Source organism: Peromyscus californicus, unplaced genomic scaffold, assembly GCF_007827085.1.
Source record: "Peromyscus californicus insignis strain IS unplaced genomic scaffold, ASM782708v3 Scaffold_15__1_contigs__length_86483966, whole genome shotgun sequence".
Classification (NCBI taxonomy): domain Eukaryota; kingdom Metazoa; phylum Chordata; class Mammalia; order Rodentia; family Cricetidae; genus Peromyscus; species Peromyscus californicus.
Genome location: NW_026294447.1, coordinates 30067693 through 30090490, shown reverse-complemented (window position 1 = coordinate 30090490; position 22798 = coordinate 30067693).

Below are 22798 nucleotides of genomic sequence, written 5' to 3'. Positions count from 1 at the left end.
AGAATAATTAAAACTATCTTCTCGCCAGGCTGTGGTGGCGCACGCCTTTAATCCCAGCACTTGGGAGGCAGAGGCAGGCGGATCTCTGTGAGTTTGAAGCCAGCCTGGTCTCCAAAGCGAGTTTCAGGAAATGCGCAAAGCTGCACAGAGAAACCCTGTCTCAAAAAAACAAACAAACAAAAAACAAAAAAAAAAAACTATCTTCTCAGAAGTAAGCTGTGCATTCTATGGGGTGAATTTTCTTTTTTTTTTCATATTTAAAATAAGTTCAAAAGAAAAGTACAATGAAGATGAAATAGCCCAAGTTCATTCTGTTACTGAAGAGAAAAGAAGGTCATTTAATCTTAATTTGGCTCTCTTGGTGGTAGGGGGAGAGCACAGTGTTTTGAAATTGGTTTACATTCAAATGAACTCTGACTCACTTATGTATTATTTCTTGTCTCATTTCAGAATTGTCTCAAACCTCTGTCAGGGGGATTGTAATGACTGACTTACTAAAATGCCCTGCATGTTTTATTGCCTCTTATTTCCTCAGGAATCTCTTTCTGTGGTGGTGAGATGGTGGATTTAAGGGACTAGAAATCAAAGCATAATATTTGTCTCATTAAAATGTCTGTCTATCACAGACATCATGTGTTCTTTTGACCTCATGAAATGTTTTTGCATGGAACTTGTCTACAAAAACTAAATTCCTATTACATAGCATCATTTATTAATGGATTGATATATTATTTATACATTATGTGGATCTGAAAGGAATTTCTTGTGGTTATTTAAATGGTATGCTTAATAATAAATTTCTAAGAGCTTATTTTGCATTACCATGGAACCATACATGTGACTTCAAATCTTCAGTAGTGAAAGTATTCAGGAAACAAAGGAATTGACAGACAGAACAGTAATTGAGTCCTAGTCAGTGGTTTTGGATTTATATATAAGTAATTTATTTTATCCATAATTGGATTTACAAAACAGTTGTTTTTGGCACAAACAAAACCATGTATGCAAAATAAAATAAAATAAAACTGTATTTGTAATAATTCATACATACAATGATCTTTCAGACATTGTAACTTTACAGTGTTGCTTTGGGCCTTTGATGGTTTATGAGAAATCTTACCATATACCATTCCAAAATTTATGAATATGTTTTTAAAAAGTGTTTTAAGCATGTGTATATCATGGGAGAAAGTCAACTTCTAATAGTTTTTATTATATAAACATGACAATTTCATTAGACTTTTGAGTGAATAAATATACTTGTCCATGACTAAAATTAGTTTCCAGGTGATAGAGCTGTATTTCAGATACTAGCATACATGAAACTAAAAGTTCAACCTTCAATACTTCATACCTAACATTCCAGTGCTAGGGATGTGGAGGATACAGGATCGGGAGATCAAGGACATACTGAGCTCTACATTGTGACTTTTAGCCCACCCTGGAATACAAGATTCTCTCAAAACAAAAAAAGAAGAGAAGGAAAGAATGGCTTTTAGGAAACAGATGTTCTCTGACACAGGCTTATGGCTTGCTGGGAGTAAATACAGTCATTGCCTGTGTAAGAACTGTGCACTTTCAGTTTCAAGAAACATTGCAATAATAAACCCAGAGGAAACTACACTAAGTATAGGAAGTATGGTAATTACTGGTTGCAGTGCTCTGTCTTTAAACTAATTGCCTATTCTTCCTTTACTTTCAGTACACTGTTTTCATTGGTCTTGAGTGTCTTACTCCTATTTTCTTTGAATTTTTTCAATCACTAATGGAACAATGTCAAGGCAAATTATTTCTGTAACAAAAACTCCTTGGTAACTGCTATATTGTCCCAAATATTTGTCACTGTCTTTAATATTCCCAGAGACATATTTTTTTGTTTTTAGCTCACTGATTTGATACTATACTAGGACCAAGTATACACCACTTTAGGTAGTCTGATTAAGTATTATATATGATAAGATTGGGAGGAGAATGGATTGTTAATACATCCCGTCTGTTATAGTTAATAATCATGTATAAGCTGGCACTAATTTTGTTGGATATGCAAAAAAGACAGTATCAAACATTAACTATCTCCTTCAAAGGAGATGAAATCAGTATGGAAAAAAAGACATACACAATCCTTTCATCATGAGGAACTATTTATAATGGCCATGTAATTGAAAGAATCTAAGAATCCATTAGTCAATGAATGGATAAAAAACATACACATATATACATTATGAAATGTTATCATGCCATATTGTAATTTTTTTTCCTCTTTGGTCTTTACTCTTGGGGGGGCCTGCTACCCAGCTCCCAGATAAATACACTGAGACTTACTCTTTCTTATGAGTGCCTGACCTTAGCTTGGCTTATTTATAGCCAGCTTTTCTTAAATTATCCCATCTACCTTTTGCATCTGGGCTTTTACCTTTCTCTATTTTTGTATATCTTTTCTTCTCATTCTGTATCCAGCTGTGTGGCTGTGTGGCTGGCCCCTGGCATCCTCATCCCCTTCTCCTTTTCTCGCTCCTCCCTCTTCTGTTTTCTCCTTCTGTTTATTCTCTCTGCCTGGCAGCCCCACCTATACCTCTCCAGCCTAACTGTTGGCCATTTAATTCTTTATTAGATCAGTCAAGTGTTTTAGACAGGCAAAGTAACACAGCTTCACAGCATTAAACAAATGCAACATATTTTTGCATCATTAAACAGATATTTCGCAGCATAAACAAATGTAACACATTCAACAAAACCGTGTATTGTAAGAGGTATTGTCATTTGAGGCTACATGTATGGAGATGGAGATTATGATATTGAATGAAGGAAGTTTCACAGAAAAAGATAAGTAGCGTGTGGTCTCCTTTACGTGAAACCAAAAAGATTTTTATGGGTTTTGAGAGCAGAATGGTGGATAACAAAGACTGGGAGAGGGAGGGTGGGAAAAGTTGGTCAATAAGTATTAAGTTAGAGAAAGAAAAAAATTCTCAGGTGGAAGCACAGTAGGGTAAGTATTGATTTGAGTAACTAATGTATTATCTCTTTAAAAAAAACTGGAAGACAGAATTTCCAACAGGAATAAATGATAAATTTTGAAATAGATGTGTTTCACATTATATTTTCCTATTCATATATAAAATTTTTTTCTATTTTTTGCTCTGTTTTTACTAACAGTTCAAATAATTTTAAACTATTACCAATTTCTCTATTCATGTTGTATCTCCCCCAAATGAATATAATGAAACTTAACCTTCCCTGTGACTGCATTGAAAGTGGGACTTCTTTAGGGCATGAAGTGATTGATAGTGCTCATGAATGACAAGCGAGTAAAGAGACCAGAGTTTCCTCTTTGCCATCAGAGGACACAGAAAAACGTGCGTAGACTGCATATAGGTCAGAAGGTAGGTTCTCATCAGACCCTAAATCATCCTTGCCCTTAGGCTTTCCATTCACCAGAACTGTAACAAAGAAGTATTTATTCCTTATAAGCTATTATGTCCATTTATAGCAGACAAGACAAACCAAAAATGTGTGGTTTTTATAAACTATGAGGTATAATATTTGCTCATAACATCTGGTGTGTTTGCAGTGACATAGTATCTCTTACGTATAGAACTACTGAAGTCATTCTTTCACCATGGGTGCACAGCTCTTCGTTACCCTTCTCCTCTGCAATACAGCCTCAAAAATCTTACTTTAGATAAAGGCTTCATTTACAATACCCACTTAGCAACATACACTCAGGTTGAAGCTAGTCTAGCTAGGGTACAGGCATACTGTCTCTAGTCCCAGATACCAATATGCCCACATCCTTGAGGCTCCCTGTCACCTGAACATCACTTGTTCTCGATAACACTGCTTTCACCTAAGAACCCAGTCTATCATGCTTGCACAGCCTCAGCTTTTATCTGCTTAAATCATTTTTCTAGGAACAATGACAAGTTCTCCCATTTATCTCTGGAAAGTTTTCAGCACTGTCTATCAGGATATTTACAATATGTATATCATATTAGCAGGCATCATTATCTGGGATTATATTATAGACCTTATCATATTAAATTAAAACACAAATGTAAACAAATTAAGTTTTTGAATAAACATATAACTTTATGTGGTAAATTGATCTCTATAAACCCTTAGTAAACTATGTTATTAAGTTACCATGCACCATTGTTTGCTATAATACAATATGTGCATGGAATTATGCTGGATTCACGTTTTGTCTCTTTCATTCCAGTCTTTAAATTGCTAGTTGCAGTGGGCTGTGGTTTTGTGGTAAAGCACTTCCACAGCATACATGAGTCCCTGGATTGATGTCTCAGCACTGAAAAAGTTAATTAGTTATTTTGAGACACTTTGCAGTTTGATTCACACTTGCTATTAGGAATCATCTAAGAATGATGTAGCAACTTGGAGCTTATGGAAGATTGTGGCCTCAAGTACCACTAACCCTCTTACTCTGTGTCACTTGCTTGCTCACTTTTGCCTTTTGGAGTCTATCACACTGCTCTGCACATCACTAAACTTGCCAGAGAAGCTCTATTATTTCCTGTCTTCACTCTTTAAAGCTGCCAGAGACAAAGCGGACTCTGGCTCGAGTATTATAAACTGTCTTCAGTGTCTTCAGGTTAAGAATAGGAAAAGGAGCCGGGCGGTGGTGGCGCACGCCTTTAATCCCAGCACTCGGGAGGCAGAGCCAGGCGGATCTCTGTGAGTTCGAGGCCAGCCTGGTCTCCAAAGCGAGTTCCAGGAAAGGCGCAAAGCTACACAGAGAAACCCTGTCTCGAAAAACCAAAAAAAAGAATAGGAAAAGGAGAATTTCATTCTGTAAAATTTTAATGGGCTAGGCAAGGAAAATGGGTATATATTGATTAAACCGTATTTTATAAAACCTTTTGGTAGGAGGGAACTTGTTGTGTTTACTATAATTTGCATGTCTATAAAAGCTCTTGTGTTGAAGATTTGACTCTCAACAGCGGCACTATTGTTAGGCTGATAGAAGTATAAAGGTGTGTCCATCTTCAGGCTGCATGTGGCCCAGGACTGCTATGACTACATTCCAACACCAAACTATAAAGTACTAAAAAAATTGTATGTGTGTGCATGTTCAATTTTATTGTGCAGTACTCCAGTTGTCAACATCACATCTCAATGTCTGGGAATGCATGCATAATTGAAACAAATATAAAATTATCTGGTCCTTGAGGCCATGGAGATATCCTTGAGGATGTTGGGATCCTGGCCTGTGGCAATTTTTGTTGTACCTTAATAAACTTTGCCTGAAGATCAGAGGACAAAAGAAGCCACTAGATTAAGCATAGAGGCCAGGCAGTGGTGGCACACACCTTTAATCTTAGCACTCAGGAGGCAGAGATCTGACTGGAACCCTGTGAGTTCAAAGCCACCCTGGACTACATGAGATTGATGCAATCTAGGAGAGATACAGAGCCAGGCAGTGGTGGCACATGCCTTTAATCCCAGTACTTGAGATCTCATGCCTTAGCTACCAGTATTTGGGAAGCACACATGCCATTAATCCCAGCACTAGCAAGGAAGTGATATTGTTGGGCGGAGAAAGGCATATAAGGTGTGAGGAGACAGGTACTAGGCTTTTTCAGCTGAGGACCCAGAGGAATTCAGTGTGAGGATTTGTGGAGATAGGATCTCACCTTCCATTTGGCCTGAGGATTCGGTAATGGTGAGAAGTTTCCCTAGTGGCTTGTTCCTTTGTCTCTCTGATCTTTCAGCATTTATCCCAATATCTGGATCTGGGTTTTTATTTGAAGACCATTTAGGATTCGCGCAACACCGGCCACTCCTTGTCTCTTTCTCTGTCACTTAGTTATAAATTGAGAGCTTCCTCCACCAATCTGCAATGATACATTAATGGCCAAAGGTCTGAAAATCCATGATCTTATTAGGTATCCATGAAAACCATGAGCCAAAATAAACTTCTTTTTTTTAAAAAACTTGATTAAATTAGGTACTTTATTCCAGTATGGGAAGTTGACCGACATAGCTAGAATGACATTTAAAGTACTGCCCAAACCACACAGCCATCCACATTTGAGAACCTGATCAGCAAGAAAACCTGGATATCAGCAGGAACACAGTAGGTAAAAAAATAAATAAACTTCTTCAGGTGATTTTTTTTGTCCAAGTTGATAACCTCACTTCCCCCTTCTTTTGTGACATAGAAAACTATGTCACATCCATGGCCATGCAGTATTATCTCTCTTACTAACTCTTTTCAATGCATTCTGTAAGCTTCTGAAATAGAAACTTGGGATTTTTAGTGAAAGAGATTAAATTTTCAAGTTTAACAATATAGCATTATCTTTCAGGACACAGGGAACTGACTGAATGAGAAAAAAACATGCTTTCCTCAAACTCAACTACCCTTCTTAAGAATAATAAGTCGATCTTTAGTCAAGCCATCTAATTCCTTTTCAAATTGAGGTTTCCTCCCCAAATCCATAGTATTTGATTCAAAGATACCGCTGTTAGAATTCTGCCTGATATTAATAAGTATGCCTGGATGGTAATAAGGCTGAGTGCACAGAAGGAGAGGCAGTCGGTACATTTCCCTTGTGTGAATACATTCTTGTATTAACACCTGTGCTATGGACACAGTGTTTACAATGTCTGTTACTGTAGCTTCCATCTTCTCATTTATTCCTTTGACTTTTGATTGTTGCTTACAGATAATTAATATAATACTTCAAATTTTAAAAATATTATTTTGTAAACATTATCTTTTTTTTGAAAATTTCATAGATCTACACAGTGTATATTGATCATATTCATCTACCACTACCCTTGCCACACTCCAACCATCCCTCTCTTTTTTTATTTATTTAAAGAAATTTTTTATTCATTTTACAAACCAACCACAGATCCCACTCTCATCCCTCTTCCTGCTCCCCCCAGCCCACCCACTCCCTATACACTCCTCAGAAAGGGTAAGACCTCCTAAGGGGAGTCAGGAAGCCTGGTACATTCAGCTGAGGTAGGACCAAGCCCCTCCCTGCTGCATCAAGGCTGAACAAGGCATCCCATCATAGGTAATGGGCTCCAAAAAACCAGCTCATGCACCAGGGATAGGTCCTGATCCCACTGCCAGGAGCTCCTCAAACAGACCAAGCTACACAACTGTCTCCCACATGCTGAGGGCCTAGTCTGGTCCCATGCAGTTACTAGCAATAGTGGAGAGAGTACTTGAACTGGCCTACTAGGTAATCAGATTGGTGAATACCCTGTCATCATAGAGCCTTCATCTAGAAACTGATGGAAGCAAATGCAGAGATACACAGCCAAGCAGTAGGCCGAGCTGTGGGAGTCTAGTCAAAGAGAGGGAAGATGGATTATATGGGCAAGAGGGATCAAGACCATGATGGAGAAACCACAGAGACTGAACCAAGCTCACAGGAACCCATCCCTCTCTTAACATAAGGTCCTTTTGTTTATTAGTTTCAATAACCTCCTGAGTTCAATTTGTGCTTCATATGTGTGCATGGGTATGGAGCTGTCCACTGGATCATGGACAATCTACTTGTGGCCACATACTCAATGGAGTGACAGCTATCACCAGCACTCCACACCAATAGCTCCCTCAATGGAGACGGGGTCTCAGGAGCCTCAAGGCCCATCTTCACACAAATTTTGACTGGCTTGGTCATGTACAGGTAGTTATAGCTGCTGTGAATTAATGCATGCAACAAACAGATCATTTTTAAAAATGAGCATTTCACAGCTCTTCGCTAACCAGCTCTTACATAATTTTTTCCCTTCTTCTTGGAAGTTTCAAAACTTGGGTAGTAGTAGAGGGTTGCTGTGGGATGGTCTGTGTGGCAAATGTGTTGCTGATTAGTCAATAAATAAATCAATGATTGGCTATTGGCTAGGCAGGAAGTATAGGCGGGACAAGGAGGAGAATAAAGCTGGGAAGTGGAAGACTGAGTCAGAGAGACACTGCCAGCCACCATGATGACAAACAGCATGTGAAGATGCCAGTAAACCACGAGCCATGTGCCAAGGTATAGATAAATGGAAATGGATTAATTTAAGCTATAAGAACAATTAGCAAGAAGCCTGCCACGGCCATACAGTTTGTAACCAATATAAGTCTCTGTGTTTACTTGGTTGGGTCTGAGCGGCTGTGGGACTAGCAGGTGAGAGAAATTTGCCCTGACTGTGGGCCAGGCAGGAGAACTCTAGCTACAAATGGCGTCCAACGTGGTGGCAAGAGTTTCCACCTAAAAACTGAGAAAAGATTCTAAAACGGAGCTAAAAACAGTTCCTAATTGTCTCTCTCAAATGAGCGGCAGCTGCAGGTTTGAGCTACTGGTGGGTTCCTAGCCTGCGCACTCAACCTGCCATATGGCAGGAATGAGGCCTCTGCAAGTGGCACATTAAGCTGCATGGTGGATTTAGACTTTGCTAGTACAAAATAAAAAAAGAGGTTTCTGGGCTACACGCTGCTTGGCTAATAGCATAGACCCATGATAGCTCCCAGAGCTGGTGGTAAACCACTGCCATGTTGGGAAGCTGAGGGGGGCGGAGCCAGCAGCCACAGTTGCTGCAGTTTAAAGCAATAGATTCACAATAAGACAGATTCAGATGTAATAGTTTACAATGTGTGTAAAATACACGTAGGCTTGAAAGAGACAAAAAAAGGTGATATATACAGTTATAGAAACAAATACATAGTTTTAAAAAAATAAAGTATTTAAAGAGACAGTAAAATTAATATAAAAAATAAGCCACATGAAGATGAATATTACACAGAGAATCTGGATTGTGTTGTCTTTGGGATGTTTAACTGCAGAAAAACATTTGATTGTAAAAGCTGTTGAGTTATGCCAAAATGTATATTTTAAAGATATTATGACTTCAAAATTTGGATATAAGGATATGTTGCTTTGGAAAGGAGACTCTGCTTTTGTTCCCACAGAAAGCCAGAGGCTATGGATTTGTTCCAGATTAAGATACATCAGGTTTGACCAGCCAAGACCCCCTGAAAGGTCTCTGATGACACCATGGCCCAGATGATCCAACATCCAGAATGGTTTCAAGGCAACTGGCTCAGATGATACATTCTCACTGACTACTCCATGATCCTAAAATTTTCTTTGTGTCCCCATAAGATACAGCGCCCCCCTCCAGCAGGAAGTAGTAAGAGAAGCTATGCCCAAATTCCCAAATTATATGTAATTTTACTTTGTTAAGATTAAAACCTTCCGCCGGGCGGTGGTGGCGCACGCCTTTAATCCCAGCACTCGGGAGGCAGAGCCAGGCGGATCTCTGTGAGTTCGAGGCCAGCCTGGTCTCCAAAGCGAGTTCCAGGAAAGGCGCAAAGCTACACAGAGAAACCCTGTCTCAAAAAACCAAAAAAAAAAAAAAAAAAAAAAAAAGATTAAAACCTTCCTTTTAAAAAAAAAAAGGGAGAAATGCTGTGGGATGGTCTGTGTGGCAAATGTGTTGCTGATTAGTCAATAAATAAATCACTGATTGGCTATTGGCTAGGCAGGAAGTATAGGCGGGACAAGGAGGAGAATAAAGCTGGGAAGTGGAAGACTGAGTCAGAGAGACACTGCCAGCTGCCATGATGACAAACAGCATGTGAAGATGCCAGTAAGCCACGAGCCATGTGGCAAGGTATAGATTTATAGAAACGGATTAATTTAAGCTGTAAGAACAGTTAGTAAGAAGCCTGCCATGGCCATACAGTTTGTAACCAATATAAGTCTCTGTGTTTACTTGGTCGGGTCTGAGCGGCTGTGGGACTAGCAGGTGAGAGAGATTTGCTCTGACTGTGGGCCAGGCAGGAAAACTCTAGCTACAATCCATCCACAATTAAATACTTTGTTGTCTAACTTATACCAGGTGCATTAATCAGTTATGAGTCACTGAATTAACCACTACCCACTACTTACTACCCACTACAAAAGGAAGTTCCTCTGATTAAGATTGAGACCAAGACAATCTATTATTATAAACAAAAATATTTTAATACATTTTGACAATACACCAACTTAACAAAACAATAACAGTAGGTGAGCTTTAGGGAGGATGAAAAGGAAACACAGGTGTGAGAAGAGGTAGAAGAAGTAGGTAAGAAGTATAATGACCTAGAAATCAAGGTGAGCATTTCAAATGTCACTACAAAATCTAGTTGGATGCAGTAGGAGGACTTAGGCAAGGAGAAATAATTTTGATTTCTGTATGATAAATGAATTAGCTATCTGATGGATGTAGAGAAGACAATCAGGAGGTACTTATTTTAGTCCAGGAATAAGGAAATAGTGAGTCATTCTGGCTGATAGTGTCAAAATGGCTTCTGGAGGTAGAATTTAAGGAGTATGCTGATGATGAAATATCTAAATAATCTTGTTTATGAGTCTTCTTCATAGAGAACAGAAGTCAACACCAAGAATGAATGGGTATGAAATATCTCACTGAAAGTTGAGAATACATAAAACCTACCCACAGGCCCATTTATATGTTAAAATATGATTACTCAATTGTACATCTGTTCAGGAACATTAATTAGTACAATATATGTGTCAGGTGTTTTACTTAGTATTAAAGATATAAAAATAAATGAGATATGGTTCTTATCTCTGAAGCTATAATTATTCTGCAAGAGGTAGCTAAATAAACAATTATGTGCAAGGAAATTATATTCATGAATATTTATGAAATAATATACAGAAATTAACAAAACAAGTCCATTGATATACAAAAGTGATATCACATCATGACCTATTTTGTTTTCTCCTCTGAAGCACAGGTCACATAACATTAGAATATATATAACATATTAAAGGAGAAGACATGAATAATTCTCTCAATGGCAATTTATAAAAATTCTGGTAAACTTCAATGTCCTTTTGTTATGAAAACATATCCTAATTGAAATAGAAATATCTTTTTGATTACTGAGTTCTATCTACCAGAGTTATGAGAATATATTAATAATAGTGGAGAAATTTTAGACACACTTCATTAGATTCTGAAAATAGAATGTTTTCTACTAACCCATTCTTTAACACTGCACTGGAGACTGTAACCATTCTAAGAGGCAAAAAAAAAAAAATTAACTTCTACATGACACAGAATCAAAAGAGTATTTAATACTACTGTATATAAGCTTTCACCAAGTTTTCAGAAATAACATTAAAACCCTCAAAAGTGGTTTAATACTTGGAATGTTAATTTCTGAATTGTATGATACTGCATTCAGTGTATTGAGTTCCTTAGTTTCTGATACTTTACCCTATTTAAAAGATGTAAATTAGTTCATGTTTGAGAGATAATGGATTTCATTACTCATGTCAATAGACAACATGCATATCATATTGACTTTATTCCATTACTGTGATTTCAACTGGAAAATTTATATATGACCAGATGCTACCTCCTACTCAGTAGGGTACATTACAGGAGAGGTACCCTTAGCTTGCAGAATGGGAATTCGTTAGACTCGAAAATTAGTGTATGAACTCTGGGGAACCAACACTATGGTGAATAGTTGTACTTCTGAATGAGCAAAAAGTATTTATGTAATCTTCAGCCTATAGACCATAAACCTCATTTGCTAATTTTTAAATATTGATATGGAAAAGAAAAGGTATAACAATAAATATATCAGGTTACTCCCTCATGTAAAATAATGTGTGCCACTAGCCATATAAATACAAAGAGAAATAAAAATTATATAATTTCAGAATAAATAAAGATTTAATAACCACAAAGTGTTAACTAAGAGAGAATACAGAATACTGTATTAGTTGGCTTTAACTGCCAACTTGACATGGCCTGATATTGAGTAATATGAGAGCCTCTGTTGAAGAATTGCCTAAAACAAACTAACCTGTGAGCAAGTCTTTGGGGGATTATCTTGATCATTAATTGTTGTAGAAGAACCAACCCCACTGTTGCAGAAGGTCTTATTAATAAAATCAAACCGGAGGCCAGTTATTGGGGTGAATACTGGAAGATCAGAGAAACAGAACAAGCCACAGCTACCTCACCTTGCCAATTCTTCAGCTGATCCTATTTCCTCAGACTGAATGCCTCCGAGTCCTCATTTAGAATGGATCTCAGCTGAACTGCTGCTCCAAAGCCTGAAAGCTTAACTGGCCAAATGCTTCTCGTTCCTGGTCTTTATGCCTTATATACCTTTCTGCTATCTACCATCACTCCTTGGGATTAAAGGCTCACTTCTGGGATGAGAGGTGTGTGTCACCATGCCTGGCTGTTTCCAATGTGGCCTTGAACTCACAGAGATCCAGAGGGATTTCTGCCTCTGGAATGCTAGGATTAAAGGCGTGTGCTACCACTACCTATTCTCTATGTTTAATATTACGGCTGTCCTGTTCTCTGACCCCAGATAAGTTTATTAGTGTGCACAATAATTTGGGGAACACAGTATCACCACACACTGTGAGCAGGGAAGATCAAGTTAAACAGAATCCCCAGATGGAGGGAGAAGATGATCAAGAAATCCTACCCACAGCTGAGGAGTTATTGGAAATTGATAGCTCTTTGGAAAAAGACAAAGTTTTGTTTGTTTGTTTTCAGAATGGCTGTGGATGTCTGCATCTGTTTCTATCAGTTGCTGGCTGAAGCCTCTCTGATGACAATTGGGCTAGGCATAAATCTATGAGTATTAGAAAATATCACTAGGTATCATTACACTGACATTTCTTTTTTTGCCAGTCATATTTGGTTCTATCCTTGGTCTCTGGGGCCTTGTGCTCCAGGCAATTTCAGGGGTGGACTCACTCTTGTGGAATAGGTCTCAGGCTCGACTAATCATTGGTTGGCTACTCCTACAATCTCTGTGCAAGCCTTACCCTAGTACATCCCATAGGCAGGACAGACTGTAGAACAAAGGTTATGTGGCTGGGTTGATGTCCCAATCCCTTCACTGGAAGCTTTGAATGTCTCCTTTAATAAGTTCTATAAGTTGCCTTCATCGTGAAGTTTTGTCCCAGCAATACAAAAGTAACTATGACAATCCCTGAGGCTTGGGAAGATGGAGTGTGACATAGATTCCCTATTTAAGGCTGAGCACTGCATAGTCTCTCATTTTCTGTATATTGACCAGCTGTAAGTCCCTGTGTTAATCAATGTCTAGTGCAATAAAAAGATTCTCTGATGAGGGCTGAGTGCTGTACTAATCTATGCTTATAATGATAAGTCTCTATGAATTTGTTTAATAGTATATCCATTGAGAGAAATAGTAATAATAGATTCTCTCATAGAATCTTTAACTTATGTAGCCTTGAGTTCTTGGCTCCATTATCTATGTTAGGCATGAGCTCTATCTTGTTGTTTGGGCCTTAAATCTAATAAAAAATGGTTAGTTCTTTCCATTACATTCCTACCATTATTGCATGAATGCTGCTAATTATCAATCCAGGCCAGGCTTTATTATTGTGCTTCACAGGATACACATCTGACTTATACTGATAATTACTTTTCTCTTTTGTTAGCATGCACACGTAGCACATTCTAAAACACTATGCCAGTAAGGATGAAGCTTCCATATCAGTACCAGCTTGATTTCTCCATGTTCTATAACTTAAGTATGTATTATCTTCATCTATTGCATCTTACCATCAACAGCAATGTGAATAGCTCATAAAGTAAGTCTATAGAATCCTAATGACCATGAACACCAAAAGAAGTAACCCATTTCTGGACCTTGGCTTTTATTTGATAGCTTGTGGCATCTGGGAGTGACATTGTTACCCAGTTACAGAATAAATCTTTTAAAACTATTCATGTTTGTATATTTTTATACAGCCTAAGGAATGGAGCTACCCTCCTTTAGAGTGAGCCTTTCTACCTCAACCTAACTGATACAGTCTCCTACAAGCACACTCATGAAACAAAATAATTTAAGATTTTTCAATGTTTGTATATTTAATTATGTGTATACATGTGTTCAATTGAATGGGTATATGCTGATGCCTACAGAAGCTTGAAAAAGATGTTGGATCCTCTGGATCTGGATTTATAAATGATTCAAACTGCCTGACATGGTTTCTAGAAAAAAGTTCAGGTTCTCTGCAAGGGAAGTACTCTAAACTGCTGAGCCATCTCTCTAGCTCTAGGACAATCTAATTTGAATAATCTCTCAGATGTGTGCCCAGAAGCTTATGCACTAAGGGATTCTAATCTTAGCAAATTGGCATCACAAACATTTAGAGTATTATAAAAATTGAAATAACATAGTTTAAAACAAATGTGTGATATTAAGATAGAAGCTTAGAAACCAATAAAAAAAGCCAGATAAAGATGAATTTAAAAGTCAGGATGATTGTTTCTGAGATAGCAAATGATATGAAGCCAGTTGGAAATAACACTGAAGCTGCTCTAGATTGACAATAGATTAGATTGTAAGTGGATTAAAAGAGGTTTAATTATTTCATGCTTCATTTCATGAAATATATTAATGTATAGATTGTGACACCATTAAAGGAGGACATATTTTGATATCCCTTCTCTGAGATGCTTCTCTGAGATGTCTTTGAGAATGTTGAAGAATTGTTATATAAACGAGGTGGGAATCACTAATAGAGTGCTTGTCCAGGATTGGACAATGAAGCCATGGGTTAATCACCAGCACCACACTAACTAGTTGTCCTGGTTTGCTTCTTATCCTAACAATCAGAAGTGGAGGGAGGAGAATAGAAAGTTCTGGGTAGTTCTTGGCTACACAGGGAGTTTGAGGCCAAACTTGCATCACCCAGTCTCAAAAATCAATCTATCAGTGAACAATAAATAAATGAAAGAGTTGAGGAAAATGCCAATTAAAAACAAAAACAGCTTAAAGGAGGAAAAATCAAATTACCTTCAAAACAAATGCTTAACTTGTAATTCTATATTCCTAAGCTACTTTGCTTAGGAATTCATTGAAACAAATTTAATTACAGACATGTAAATATTGAGCAGTTTTATCACCATATTATACATAATACATGAAAATGCAGCTGGAACATAATTTTAGATGAAATTTCAAAGATTAAGAAAGAATTCAAACAATGGATTTTGAATAGCAAAACATGCCCTTGTGTTTTCAGTATTTCTAAGTACTGAATATTATTTTAGTGTGTCTCCTAACAGACTATATACTGGAAGATTAGTACCTGGTGTGGCAATGCTGACCAGCAAAAGACTCTTTTAAAAAGTGAAACCTAGGGGAGATGATTGAGTCATTAGGATATTCTAAATAAATTGAAATGACATGATAATGCACTAGTTATCCTCCAAAATGGTCCAAATTACAAAGGTACAAAATTACAAAAGCCTTTGGAGTGAACCACAATATCAAGGACTCTTATGCTGCTGATGGCAACAGACATTGTGCATAGCACAGTACTGGAGAAATGTGGGGTGAGCCTTCCTTGTTAAGAGCAAAGTATTCTTTCCCAATAATTTTCTTCATAAAAGAAATTTTTTCTAGTTTTCTTCAGAATCTAATGTTCATTTTCTCCCTCTAAGTCAAGGAGAATTAATTCTAGTAGAGATGGAGCAAAGAAATAAAGTATTTTGGAAAATATGGGTTATACAGTGAAAGAGATGTGTAATTTGAAAAACTGTATCAATTAGAGGCCAATATTGTGCTTTGGATATGAGGAATTCCCCCAAAAGGATTTGTTGGAGGATCAGTCCCCACCTGATAGATGCAAACAAGCTGGGGTCTTTGTTGATAGCATGAGGTTTTCTTGTTTTGTTTTGTTTTAATTTTGGTGATGGGGGGGCACAATCTCTCTATGTAACCCTGGCAGTCCTGGAACTTGTTTTGTAGACCAGGCTGGCATCAAACTCAGACATTCTCCTGCCTTTGCTTCCCAAGTGTTGGGATTAAAAGCATGCACCACCACATCCGGTGAGGATTTTTACTTAAGAAACATACATCCAGTAATGGACTAATAAGCAGGTGGCATTACTGGGAAACTGTAGAAACTCTGAAGGTGGGATAGCAACAAAAAGTAGGTCACTGAGGGTGGGTCTTTGAAGGGTATTTATCCTGGCCCCTCCTCATTTATTTCTCTTTACCTTCTCTCTAAGACAGGAGTAGATATGCATTACTAAGACCTTGTCATCATGGTGTTATGCTTTGTCATAATCAACAACAGTGGGGCCAAATGACCATTAACTGAAAAGTCCCCTGCTACCATAGCATGTTAGCTGATTGAGAAATCAGGTCTTCATAAGATAATAAAATGAAATTAAGTTCTTATGGTGAATACTAATCTAACATTATTGGTGTAAAAAGGGGAAATTAAGTCATAAAAACAAACATAGACAAAGGGAAAATCATGTGACTAGAGTTCTATCCTGATACATCTAAATGACAAGACACACCATGACTTCCAAGTCAATTCTCCAAATCAAGGAGTAAAGAAGGCCTATTTCTTGGAGCACTTACAGGAGGTAGGATTTTGCTATGGATTTTTAGCTGTCAGACCTGAGAAAATACATTTATGCCTTTCTCAGCTATCCAGTATTGGATATTTTGTTACAGCAACCCTGGGACACAGATGCAAACTTCATGTATAGAGATGAATCTTTAGCCAATAATGAAATACAGGGAGATATCAGATCAGATGAAGTGAAGTTCATGGGTATACCTACCTGGATTTTGAATTTAAAGTAGTTTGAACAGGTAGAAGCAGTGTAACATGAATCTTGAAAGGTCTTATTAATAAAAAAAACTCAGTACCAGCGATTGGGGTTAATTCTGAAAGATCAGAGAAACAGAACAAGCTACATCCAACTTCACCTCACCAATTCCTCGACTGGTCTTGTTTTCTCAGACTGAAAACCTCTGAGCCCTTATCCGAATGGATCTCAGCTGAACTGCTGCTAAAAGCCTAAAGGCTTAACAAGACTCTAGTTCCTGGTACTCACGCCTTATACACCTTTCCATACAATATCACCACAAAGTATAAACTTAGTTGATACCTAGGCCATTTATAGCTTTATAGTTAGTGATAGTGAAATGGTTGATATCGATAGCCATGCTGTCAAAAGACTCTGAATAGTCAGAAGATAAGTTTGGAAATGATTATTACTAAATTGCTTAGTTCTACCCTCAGCATATTTCACAGTGAGACCCAGAGAATATTCTATTTGCACAGACACTGCAAGAGGAATTATGTAGGGATCTTGTTGACCTTTGTGACAGTTGTCATGGAAAACAAGAGTTTGTTACAGGATATTCCCTTATCTTAATGGAAATAATGAAACTCAAAGTGACTAAGACAGACAGAAGTGCAGCTATCAAATCCAAGAGCAGAGTGGTTAACAGAGCTGTTCTACTTTGGGCAGTTTGTTGGCCCTGACAAATTGATCAGGAGGTCCCCAGGAAAGAAAGGTGATAATGCAGTCAAATATTAGTCCAAGCTGCTTCTTGGCTTGTTTATAATAGTTTACTATTATAAACAGTAAAATAGAAGGAAGCAAAGACAGATATGAAAGAAATAAACAGTTGGCTCAGTCAACTCCAGTCCATCCAAAGGAAATGGACATTCTCTGTGCTCTTAGTTTATACTTTTTCCAAGACTTTGTTTGATGTCATAGGTGTCGTCTATTAATATTTAAACAAATATGCTTGGAATATTAAATCTAATATTTAAAACAGTTTACCATAATCTTTGTTGAACTTAAGACATGCCAAGTTCAAGGCTTAGTTAGGGAAAAATGCTCAGAGTAACCTAATTAAATTTGTCAAAGAAGGAGTCTTTGTTAATAGCAATGGTAAGATGAGGTGGCTGGAATAAACTAAGTCTGGTTAGAAGAATATTTACTAATTAAAGTCAGCTAACTTTGTGGCACGATTTCATGACTAAGCCGTGAGAAAATAATGATTGTACTGAAGCCTATAGCATCATGCCAGCAGGAATTAATGATGCCAAAGGAACAAAGGAAAAAACACAAAAAAAATATAGCGCTCCATAATAAAAGCCCTTTAGCTTTTACTGTTAATTTGAAATATGTGAAAAATGATTATTAATTTCATTTTTTCTCATTGGAGAATTGCCTTCATATACAGGATACATAAAGAAACCATTTATACACGATGCTGTTCAGGGAAAGATTTAGTCAACATCTTTAATGTTCTTTTAACTCATGTGTAGTTGATTCTCATAAACAATAAAACAGAAATCGGCAGAGTAAGTCCCCAAAGAAATAAATGTATGGTTTCAGTCAACTGAAATTGATTTTTCTGGTCTCTTAGAATGTTTTTATTCTAATATATGGTTTGGTGTTGGGGCATGTGTATGTAAGCAGTTTAAACAATTGCAGATTGCCTACACATATCCTATTGCTTAGAATAGGGAGAGTACTTCTACCAGAAAATATCAAGGGAGTATAGTAGTTCTAATTGATATAATTTAGTTAAACCTGAGCAATCATGTATTTTAACTAATTTTTAAATCTATAAGCAAAATTATACATTTTATAGGTTACTATGTGATGTTTTGATGATATAATATGATGTTCAAATAAAGGTAAACATTTTACAATCTGTTTATCTGTCAAGTGCTGGAAATACAAAAATAAGTTATGTTTCTTTGTGATTCTTTCTAAGGCTTTACAATTGTTCTCAAACATCTTTAGTATGATATTCACTAATTGCTTTCAAGTGACAAGATAATAAGAACTAAATTAGCCTTTCCAATTCTAATTATGGAAGTAACTATTCATTAATGTCAGACTAGCTATGGCATCGATGAATACTTTTCCATGTATTCATACACACACCCAGCACGTACTTCAATGCAAGCAAAGCAGGACCTGTAAAATATTGAGGGATCTTTTACAGGGAACTTCTCAAGACCTGTCAACTTTTTATATTTTCCAATTAAAAAAATAAATCCCCTCTGGTACTTCATTTCTTTCTGTAGTGGAATCACACTGCATTTCACAGAATTAAAGCAGATGGCTGCTAAAAAGGAATTTATCACCAAGTTTAACTAGTGCATTTCATAGAAGTCTTTCCATTTATACATGGAAATTTTATGAAGTGTTTCTTCTCCAGACCTTGATGTAAATTAACCCACACCCAGAGGCTCAACGACTGAAAACAGTTAGACAGACTTAAAGAAATCAAAATGTGAGAAGATATATAAAAAGCACAAAGGAAACCTTAGCTCTGGTGGATGTTTGTGACTTCATCTTGCTTCAGCTGCTGTGGCTCACACTCATCATGATTGTACATGAAGGAAGTTAGAGAAAACTGCAGACTGAGAGGGTCTTAAAACTATGCTAGAGTGCTGCTCTAAAGCATTCTTGATCTTTCTAGTTATTGATTTTTTAGCATTTAATGGATAAAAATTGATAATTTTAGTAGTAAACCTTCTCAGCCAGTTTCACAGACCTGGAGTTTTCTATCCTTTGCTAGCCATTGCCTTTCCTTCCCACAGGATTCTTTTTATTCCCCTCTGAAATTTCTATGGATAGCTCTGATGGTTTATGAGGATTCTGATGCAATTCAGCTGTTTTCAGCCTTTATTTTATTGCTGGATGCAGAATCCGAGGGTAAAGAGCTAATTAGTTTAGGGTTTACTTTGCCAGGAAGTTCTAGTCTATTCATAGACTCCCTTTAAGAATAAGATGTAACACAGACATTAACAGCGAAACACATTGTCTCTTTCATACAGGGAGATGGTATGGTGCCTGGTATCATTTCAGGTATGGGGTGCAGCTGAAAAGCAGGAGCTCTTTGCAGCAAGGTTTTCTATGTAACTAGACTGATAATGAGAGCCCTTTGGTCTGCAGCTGCTGATACAACTCACTAAGCCGGATGAAGTTGGGAGCTGTTTTGCTTTTCAGAAATTAATTCAGAACATAGCAAGATTTTCGGAAAAAGTATGTGTTAGCACACACAATGAATCTTTTAAGGAAATAATCTTACTTAAAATTAAAGCAAATTTATAATCTGGACACCGAGGACTGCATGGAATGTTGTTTTGAAAGTCTGATGGTTCCAGCTTACTACTCATGACAGGAGAGGTCATTAGACCTAGTGGAAAACCTCTAACTTTTATTTCCCTAAATGAAAATAATTTCTTACTGCATTCTAAATCTTGTTTTTTTATTTATTTAAAAATTGATGCAATATATCTTGATCATATTTTCACCTCCTCCAGTTCCTTTAAATCCTGTTTATACCCATAGATAAGTATAACTCACATCACCATCAAAGCAGGTTCTGTTTGCAACAGATGAAGATCATTACAGAGATCTACAACTGGTCACAATGCAGAGAATAAGTGCTTGTGGATGCATTCCCGACATCTAAGACTTAGGAAATGCTTTAGTTCAATGGTTCTCAACCTGTGGGTCACAACCCCCTAGGATTTGCATGTTTGATATCCTGCATATTAGATATTTACATTATAATTCATAACAGTAGCAAAATTACAGTTGGCGTTCACCACAACATGAGGAACTGTATTAAAGAGTCACAACATTAGGTAGGTCGTAGTTACCATTTCGTTACTGTGAAGAGAAAATATGACCAAGGCATACCTTATCAAATAAAACATTTAGGTGGGGGTTTACTTAGAATTTCACAAGGTTAGTCCATGACGGTAATGGCTGGGAATGTAAGCATTCAGGCATGGTCTGGAGCAGTAGCTTAGGATTCATGTGTATCAGTAATTTACAGGCAGGGAGAAAGATAGTAAGCCTGCTGTGGCACACCTCTTCCATCAAGGCCACATCTCCAACAAGGCCAAAACTGTGGGGACCTCCCCCACCAGGAACTTAGGTCACCTGTGAAGAGGTGGCCTGGAACCGGAACCGAGGAAAGTCAAGTGTGGGCCCCTTGCCCATTCCCCAGCCTCACTCTTACCCGGAGACAATCAGACACAGCAGGGAGTCAAGTCAAGCAAGAACTCATTTATTGATAGGCAGTAAGCCTCTTTTATACCAGAAAACCTCAGAACCTTAGGAGGGGGTGAAGGAACCAACCAATCATTTTAAAGGTCACCCTATTTACAAGTTGTTTATGCCCTGACATCATCTCCTGATTTTTAGTATCTTATCTTAGCATAAATAATTTGAGCTAACTTCCTTTCTCACCATTCATCTCTAATCTCCATACAAGTAGTAAGAGAAGCTATGCCCAAATTCCCAAATATACCAAGCTCGCTTTGGAGATGTGTAAAAGTTAAAACCTTCCTTTAAAAAAAAAAAGAAAAAAAAAAAGAAAAAAAGAAAAGGGGAAGTGCTGTGGGATGGTCTGTATGTTAAATGTGTTGCTCTGATTGGTCAATAAAGAAAACACTGATTGGCTAGTGGCCAGGCAGGAAGTATAGGCAGGACTAACAGAGAGGAGAATTGAGAGAACAGTAAGGCAGAGGGAGTCACTGCCAGCCTGGCTCCATGACAAGCAGCATGTGAAGATGCCAGTAAGCCACGAGCCACGTGGCAAGGAATAGATCTATAGAAATGGATTAATTGAAGATGTAAAAACTAGATAGTTAGAAGCCTGAGCCATTAGGCCAAACAGTTTAAATAATATAAGTGTCTGTGTGTTCATTTTATAAGTGGACTGCCGGGGCTTTGTGGGACCCAGAGAGAAAACTCTCCAGCTACAAACAACCCAAGCTAACTTCCTATTAGCCATCCTTTGTATCTATTCTCTGCACAAACAGCCTAAACTAACTTCCTCTGGTACCATTTGTATCCGCTCTCTGTGCAAACAGCTTAAAGCTTATGCTCTATTTATCTGAATTTCTCTTAGCACCCTCTTTGCAGCCCATGTATACCCCCCCCACAAAACTCCGTCCCAAACAGTTCCATTAGCTAGGGACCAAGCATTCAAACACATCAGCCTATGGGACATTCTAATTCAATCCACCACAGGAAATGCCATGGGAAAAAGGAAGAACACTTTTTAAAGATGGGGAGCTAGGCTATCAGCCCCTAGAGTATATTCCCTGGACACGACAAGGAAAACGCACTACTGAGCTCCCAGAAATATGGTTGCCCGAACAAGAGTACGATAAAACAGCATCGGCTGACATGCCAATGGGAATGAGACAAATCTCACAAAGTTCTATCCCTAGATGATGACCCTACAAGCGGGTAACGGCTGCTGAGAGAGGGAGATTCAGCTTGGTCTAGGAAGAACTTGCACAAAGGCTGCAAATCCCAAGTTGTCAGGTCTAGACATAGTACATATAAGTGATACTAAATTGCTAAATGGGCTCAATAATATATAAATAAATGAATATATAATATTTATAAATATATATTTTATATGTATATATGTGTGAGACATTATATATATATATGTATAATATCCTACATGTATATTTGCTATATATATATGTGTATAACAATAATAATTACAGAAGAAGAGATAATGCAGTTAGGAGATGGGGGGACACAGGAGGTCTTCAAGAGAGAGGGAGGAGTAGAAGCAATGTAGATTCAGTACTTATATATGACACGCTATATAAAATAAAAAATTTAAAAAGTGTGAAGAACCATATAGAAATGAAGATAACCTAGACTGAAAGTCAGCACTGATACTAATTTCTTTCAGGGTAATGTTGGAAACAGATATGAATAGTCTATTTGCTATGACTGACCTTGAAATTGTAGAGAGGGAGAAAATGTTCCTGTCTTATTTGATGGGGAGTTAAGAATAGTTATGCTAGAACATTACAGAGTTGGAAGAGTATGACTTAGGCTTGATGCAGAAAGAAAAGAAATGGAAAAGAAAATAATAGAAAAGAAAGACACATATAATATTATGTACTTATAGTGATAGAACCTGGAA